Consider the following 8,219-nt stretch of genomic DNA (forward strand, 5'->3'; position numbering starts at 1 on the left):
GAGAAGAGCTGTAAACTGTGGGGGAAATACCGGTATTTATATTTGTGAATACAACACTAAGTATGTAAAAGCAGCAAAGAATCCTGTGGCACCTTATAGACTAACAGACGTTTTGGAGCATGAGCTTTCGTGGGTGAATACCCACTTCCTCAGATGCATGTAATGGAAATATCCAGGGGCAGGTATATATATGTGTGCTAGCAAGCAAGCTAGAGATAACGAGGTCAGTTCAATCAGGGAGGATGAGGCCCTGTTCTAGCAGTTGAGGTGTGAAAACCAAGAGAGGAGAAACTGGTTCTGTAATTGGCAAGCCATTCACAGTCTTTGTTCAATCCTGAGCTGATGGTGTCAAATTTGCAGATGAACTGAAGCTCAGCAGTTTCTCTTTGAAGTCTGGTCCTGAAGTTTTTTTGCTGCAGGATGGCCACCTTTTTCCGTAGAAAAGGATAAATGGACACAAATCAGACATTAGGAATGGCAATATACAAAAACCTGTAGGAGAGCACTTCAACCTCCCTGGCCACACTATAGCAGACCTTAAGGTGGCCATCCTGCAGCAAAAAAACTTCAGGACCAGACTTCAAAGAGAAACTGCTGAGCTTCAGTTCATCTGCAAATTTGACACCATCAGCTCAGGATTGAACAAAGACTGTGAATGGCTTGCCAATTACAGAACCAGTTTCTCCTCTCTTGGTTTTCACACCTCAACTGCTAGAACAGGGCCTCATCCTCCCTGATTGAACTGACCTCGTTATCTCTAGCTTGCTTGCTAGCACACATATATATACCTGCCCCTGGATATTTCCATTACATGCATCTGAGGAAGTGGGTATTCACCCACGAAAGCTCATGCTCCAAAACGTCTGTTAGTCTATAAGGTGCCACAGGATTCTTTGCTGCTTTTACAGATCCAGACTAACACGGCTACCCTCTGATACTTAACACTAAGTATGTGCAATAAAATATTTTAGGAGCCCCTCATTTAAGGTATAAGTCACATTAAACACTGAAAGGCCAAGGAAGCAAGCTATATGCAGGTGAAATGTGTTTAGCAGTACTGCCAGCTCCAAGCATTTGAAGCCAAGTCTAAACTAGAAACTTTTGCCAGTACAGTAATGTGCCCTAGGAGGTGTGACTGATTTTTTTGCAACATTTCTATACCAGCAAATGCCCTAATATAGAAGCAGTTACACCACCAAAAGCACTCTCCTGCCAATATAACTTTTTTCACTTAGGGAACAAGTAGAAGGTATGCTGGCAAAAGGACTCTGACAATATAAGCTGCATCTATACTGGACAGATTTGTGGTACAGCTATACTGGCAATTTTTTTCTAGTACAGACCTGGCTTGAGTCTTCAGGGTTCACTTGGCTCACATTTTCGGACTCTTCTTTATCCATAAGTTAGAAATTTACTTTTATTTTTAAATGAAAGCTGAGATTCTCCTCTAATCACTTGTCTCCAAGAGCTGGCACATTACAGTAAACACTAAATATTACAAGACTTGCAGTAAGATCGTGACTTGGGCCTGGTCTACACTATGCGTTTAAACCGATTTTAGCAGCGTTAAACTGATTTAACGCTGTACCCATCCACACAAAGAGGCCCTTTATATCGATATAAAGGACTCTTTAAATCGGTTTCTGTACTCCTCCCCAACGAGAGGAGTAGCGCTAAAATCGGTATTACCATATCGGATTAGGGATAGTGTGGCCGCAAATCAACAGTATTGGCCTCTGGGCGGTATCCCACAGTGCTCCACTGTGACCCCTCTGGACAGCAATCTGAACTCGGATGCAGTGGCCAGGTAGACAGGAAAAGCCCCGCGAACTTTTGAATTTCATTTCCTGTTTGTCCAGCGTGGAGCTCTGATCAGCACAGGTGGTGATGCAGTCCCAAATCCAAAAAAGAGCTCCAGCATGGTCTGTACGGGAGATACTGGATCTGATTGCTGTATGGGGAGACAAATCTGTTCTATCAGAGCTCCGTTACAGAAGACGAAATGCCAAAGCATTTGAAAAAAATCTCCAGGCTATGATACAGAGTCCACAGCACAGTGCTGCGTGACATGCGTAACGGAAAGCCAAAGAATCAAATAGATGCTCATGGAGGGAGGGAGGGGGTACCGAGGACTCCAGCTATCCCACAGTCCCCGCAGTCTCCGAAAATCATTTGCTTTCTTGGCTGAGCTCCCAATGCCTGTAGGGTCAAACACATTGTCCAGGGTCTATCTCGTCAATTTACCATCCCTCCCACTCCATGATAGAAAAGGGGGAAAAATCGTTTCTTGACTTTTTTATATGTCACCCTATGTATACTGCATGCTACTGGTAGACACGGTGCTGCAGCAGTAAACAGTAGCTTCCTCTCTTCTCCTCTCCCCGGTGGCAGACGGTACAGTGCAGTAGGACTGATAGCCGTCCTGGTCATGAGCCCATGAGTGCTCCTGGCTGGCCTCAGGTGAGGCTGGCCGGGGGCGCCTGGGTAAAAATAGGAATGATTCCCGGTCATTCCCAGTAGATGGTACAGAACAGCTGGTAACCATCCTCATCATAGCAACTGGGGGCTGAGCTCCATCAGCCCCCTCCCTTTCATGTGTAAAGAAAAGATTCTGTACTGCCTGGACTATCGTAGCAGCGAGATGCTGGGCTCCTCTCCCCCACACCACTTAATGTCCTGCCTGGACTATCATAGCAGCTGGAGGCTGCCTCCCCCTCATTTTATCTCAGTAACAAGTCAGTGTTTCTTATTCCTGCATTCTTTATTACTTCATGACACAAATGGGGGGGACACTGCCACGGTAGCCCAGGAAGGTTTTGGGAGGAGGGAAGCAACAGGTGGGGTTGTTGCAGGGGCACCCCCTAGAATGGCATGCAGCTCATCATTTTTGCGGGATATTTGGGGCTCTGACCCAGAGCGGCTATGCTCTCTGGTTCTCCAGTAGACTTGCCTCATATTCTAGGCAGGACTGACTCTATTTTTAGATACCATAAAGGAGGGATTGACTTGGGGAGTCATTCCCATTTTTGTCTTTGCGCCGCCGGCCAGCCTCAGCCAGGGGCACCCATGACAACAGCGGACGGTACAGAACGACAGATAACCGTCATCTCATTGCCAATTTACAATGGCGCAGCAGACGGTACAGAACGACTGATAACCGTCTCTGCTGTCATGCAAAGGCAAATGAATGCTGCTGTGTAGCGCTGCAGTATCGCCTCTGTCAGCGGCATCCACTAGACATACGGTGACAGTAAAAAAAAAGATGAACGGGCTCCATGGTTGCCGTGCTGTGGCATCTGCCAGGGCAATCCAGGGAAAAAGGGCGCGAAATGATTGTCTGCCGTTGCTTTCCCGGAGGAAGGAATGACTGATGACATTTACCCAGAACCACCCGCGACAATGATTTTTGCCCCATCAGGCACTGGGATCTCAACCCAGAACTCCAAGGGGCGGGGGAGACTGCGGGAACTATGGGATAGTTACAGAATAGCTACCCGCAGTGCAGCGCTCCAGAAATCGATGCTAGCCTTGGACCATGGACGCACACCACCAAATTAATGTGCTTAGTGTGGCTGCATGCACTCAACTTTATACAATCTGTTTTACAAAACCGGTTTATGTAAAATCGGAATAATCCCGTAGTGTAGACATACCCTTGGTAACACTGGGGAGATTGAATGTTTGGAACAGTATCTGTAACCAATGCCTCTAGTACATTACTCACCAGGTGTGCAGGATATTAGGGCCACTGGATTCATGTGATAGGAGTGATGGTTTGCCAACATATTCCTCTTGCTGTGTTCCCCCGTACACACTAGAGAGCTATGCAATAACTCCTACAACACACAGAAGGCATTCTCTATTAATTCATTCCACTGGAGCCCCTCCCTCTAGCCCCAATATAGGATTTAAGTGGTACAGAGGGCCTCAAGTGATTCACCTTCAGAGTTGTGGCAAGCATTTGTACTCAGCTAGTTAATTGCAGCAGAACTCTAAAAGCCCAATAGCCACCCTCAGAGCAAGATGATTAATGCTGGAAGAGCTGACAAGTCCTGCTGGGGAACTTGGAGAAGATCCTTAACTGAAAAAAGGAACACTTGCTACTGGTGCATTTATAAACCCTTCAAGGGTAACGCTGGGGGAAGCAGGAAAATGTTTTCAGGTGTGCACCACAGTGCAACAGGTTTTAGTTCCAGCTGTTCTGACAGGCAATCATTGACCTGTCTGACTGCCATTACAGACTATCTAAGACTGTAGTCATCCAACCCCTGCTCACCTCCTGCAGATCACTAACACTTCCTTCTCCCTGGCCTTATAAACTCCCTAGCTCTTGTCTCAGTCCCTCTGAAGTTACACAGTGGGAATCAACACTTCCTGAGAAGGAACTTCCTAGAGCAAAGATGTACATCAGAGCAACAATGAGACATTTTTGTCCTTTTGTACACGGTTATGCTAAATTACCTAGGTATCCATTACTACAAGGCCCAATCCTATAAGGTGCCACATCTATTCAATGCCTAGATGAAATCAATGGGAGAGGAGGGCCTTCAGCAGCTTGCAGGAAGTGCTCAGGAACGTCCAGGATCAGGCCTACCATATATATAGAGGAACAGAGATTGATCTGGGATTCATGAGACTTGTGTGCTGTAAACATTTGTTTCTACTTACTTTTATATTAGCCTTCACTTATCTAATAGTCCAGGCCCCTATTTTCTGCACTGCTAGACATGTGGCTGGTGAGTCAAAGACAGCTGGGAGATTAAGGAAGCACTTCTATTGTATAATTGATCAACTTTTAGGGGGAGGGGCGGAAGAGAAGCACTTTCTGTGCTGGGAACTTGCCATCAAGTTTGGTAGGACTCTAGAGTGGTTGCTGGGTTTTGAAATCTGGGCTAGACTGCCCTGCAGTTGGTGTGTCAGCCCCTGCTTCCTAGCAAGGGGTCCTTTGAAATGAGAACAATGCAGCTTGTAATTGAATACAGTTGTGATTAGAGTGGATGAGTGACAGGGGTTAAGTCACCCATTCCAGCTGTCCGTGGGGCCCAATCTTTAAAAAGAATACAGGCTTCCTGTGGCTGGTAAGACAACAGCAGTAGGGAGACTAAGGGTATGGCTATACTAGCCACTGGATCGGCAGGTAGTGTTTGATGTATTGGGGATCGATTTATCATGTCTCATCTAGGCGCAATAAATCAATCCCTGAATCGACACCCATACTCCACCTCGGCAGGAGGAGTAAGTGAAGTCGACGGGGGAGCCGCAGAGGTCGACTCGCTGCCGTGAGAACAGCCAGGAGAGTCGAACTAAGATACTTACACAACTGTGTAAGTATCTTAATTTGAACCCCACAGCTAGTGTAGCTCAGGCCTAAGGGAGTTAGCCAGCTGATGGAGATGGCAAGCTAGGGTTGGATATTGCTTTTGTTTCCTTAACTTGCAGGTACTCTACAAGGAAGAACCTACCACAAGAGGAAAATGGCATGTTGCACCACCACCAGTAGCTCTTCCTGCACATCTGGAGGCCCCCCACAAGCCAAGCATCTGACCCTGGAGGCTGCTGTCCAGACTCTGGTCTTGACTTATAAATAAATAAATAGGAGATATACCTATCTCTGAGAACTGGACAGGACCTTGAAAAATCATTGAGTCCAGCCCCCTGCGTTTCTTAGCAAGACTAAGTACTGATTTTTGCCCCAGATCCCTAAGTGGCCCCTCAAGGATTGAACTCAGAACACTGGCTTTAGCAGACCAATGCTCAAACCACTGAGCTATCCCTCCCCCTGGGAATAGGACCTGCATATCCCTACTGACAAAAACCAAGCAGTGAGAACCACCACTTGTGATAGGAGTCTATTGGTGGAGTCCCACAGGCAAGCAGGAAAGAGCTGCAGGAGGAGGCAGCTCATCTGCATAAGATCCAGGAGCACAAGGACTTCAGCAGCAGGACACACTTAGACAAGGCCGGCTTTAGGCCTATTCCACCAATTCCCCTGAATCGGACCCCACGCCTAAGAGGGCCCCATGCCTAGTGAGAATCCCTTCCCTGGCTAGAGGTGCCTTTTTAATTTTTATTCACCTGGCGGGTCTTCGGCGGAGGGTCCTTCATTTGCTCTGGGTCTTCGGCGGCACTTCAGCAGCAGGTCCTTCAGTGCCGCTGAAGACCTGGAGCGAGTGAAGGACCCACCGCCAAAGTACTGCCGAAGACTCGGAGCACCGCGCAGTGAGTACATGCCCCACGTGTTTTTTTACATGTGTTTTTTTTAAGTCATCCCTACCGGGGCCCTGTCGAAACTGTTCGAATTGGGCCCTGCACTTCCTAAAACCAGCCCTGCACTCAGAGACATCAGGGATGGAGGATGCTAACCAACTATAAATGAACACCATAGCAAAGGATGAAGAAGAACTAGCTGCCCTGCAAGGAGACTGGCTGCTGCCCACCTGAGAGAGGTTCTCAAACTTCATTACACCGCAATCCCCTTCTGACAAAAAAATTACTACACGACCCTGGGGCGGGGGGAAACGAAGCCTGAGCCTTGTTCAGAACCAGTGTTCAGCTTCAGGATGAACAACTAACAATGCACTTAACACTGGCCTCCAGTTTGTAGTGTGTGGTATCTCTTGCTTAAAAAGAAAGTAGGATGCCACAGCCATGTTTGTTCACATGAACTGTGTTGTGTCTCCAGCATTCATAACAGCCTCATCACTAAAACTGTCTTTGACAGTGGGCTTATAAGGCTTTCTGCATGTTGATGCACTCCAGAGGCCTGGTGTTTTGCAGCCTTTTCATGTAGTTTGTCAGCATTGGCTTTACTGATCGGTTTGACAAACCAAGCTCCTCCACTTTTACCAATTATAGCATTGGGAAGCTTTCCTCCTTTGTAAGATTTTTTTGCAAGAGGTGCACCAGCAGTCATCTTTTGTAACTTCAATAAATGGGAACACTTTGACCGACAAACATCGGGAACTGCCTTTAGGTTTTTGGAGACACTGTTTCTTCAGTAGGTAGCTGTATTTGTGCTTCGGGCTGGTTGGATGTAGATATACCACTTGAACCTTCAGATGACATGTTGATATATTCTTGGTTCTTGATGTGTTCTTCACCTTGATTAGTTTTTGAGGCCTTTGAGTGGAAAAATTGTTGCATTGTTTTTTGTCTTTTCATTTTCACTTTGACCGGGAATGTATAAAAGAGATATAAATAAAGTAAATATTTTGTTAAGATAATGCAAATTTAACATACGGATAATGCAAGTTACACCAAAACACATAACAGGTCTAGATTTCTAAAAAAATATAAATTTAAAAAAATGTATTTAATTTAAATTGACTCTTGAAAAGTAAGCCATCATGGGATAAGAGGGAAGTCCTCTAATGGATCAGTAACTGGTTAAAAGATGGGAAACAAAGGGTAGGAATAAATTATCAATTTTCAGAATGGAGGCAAATAAATAGTGGTATCCTTGAGGGGTCGGTTTGGGACCATTACTGTTCAACATATTCATAAATGATCTGGAAAAATGGGTAAACAGTGAGGTGGCAAAATTTGCAGATGATACAAAACTATTCAAGGTAGACTGTGAAGAGTTACAAAGTGATCTCACAAAACTGGGTTACTGGGCAACAAAATGGCAGATGAAATTCAATGCTGATAAATGCAAAGTAATGCACATTGGAAAACAATCTCAAGTATACATATAAAATGATGGAGTCTGAATTAGCTGTTAACACTCAAGAAAGAGATCTTGGAGTCATTGTGGATAGTTCTCTGAAAACATCTACTGAATGTGCAGCGGCAGTCAAAAAAGCAAACAGAATGTTGGGAATCATTAAGAAAGGGATAGACAGAAAATATCATATTGCCTCTATATAAATCCATGGTACATGCACACCTTGAATACTGTGTGCAGATCTGGTCACCCTATCCCAAAAAAAGAGATATATTGGAATTGGAAACGGTACAGAGATGGGCAATGATGATTAGGGGTATGAAACAGGAGGAGAGATTAAAATGACTGGGAATTTTCAGCTTGGAAAAGAGACGACTAAGGGGGGGAATATGATAGAGGCCTATAAAATCTTGACTGGTGTGAAGATAATGAATAAGGAAATGTTATTTAATCCTTCACATAACACAAGAGCTAGCAGTCACTCAATTAAATTAACAGGCAGCAGGTTTTAAAAAAAACAAAAGAAAGTAACTTCTTCACACAACATAAAATC

Source organism: Gopherus evgoodei, chromosome 9, assembly GCF_007399415.2.
Source record: "Gopherus evgoodei ecotype Sinaloan lineage chromosome 9, rGopEvg1_v1.p, whole genome shotgun sequence".
In the NCBI taxonomy this organism is placed as follows: Eukaryota; Metazoa; Chordata; order Testudines; family Testudinidae; genus Gopherus; species Gopherus evgoodei.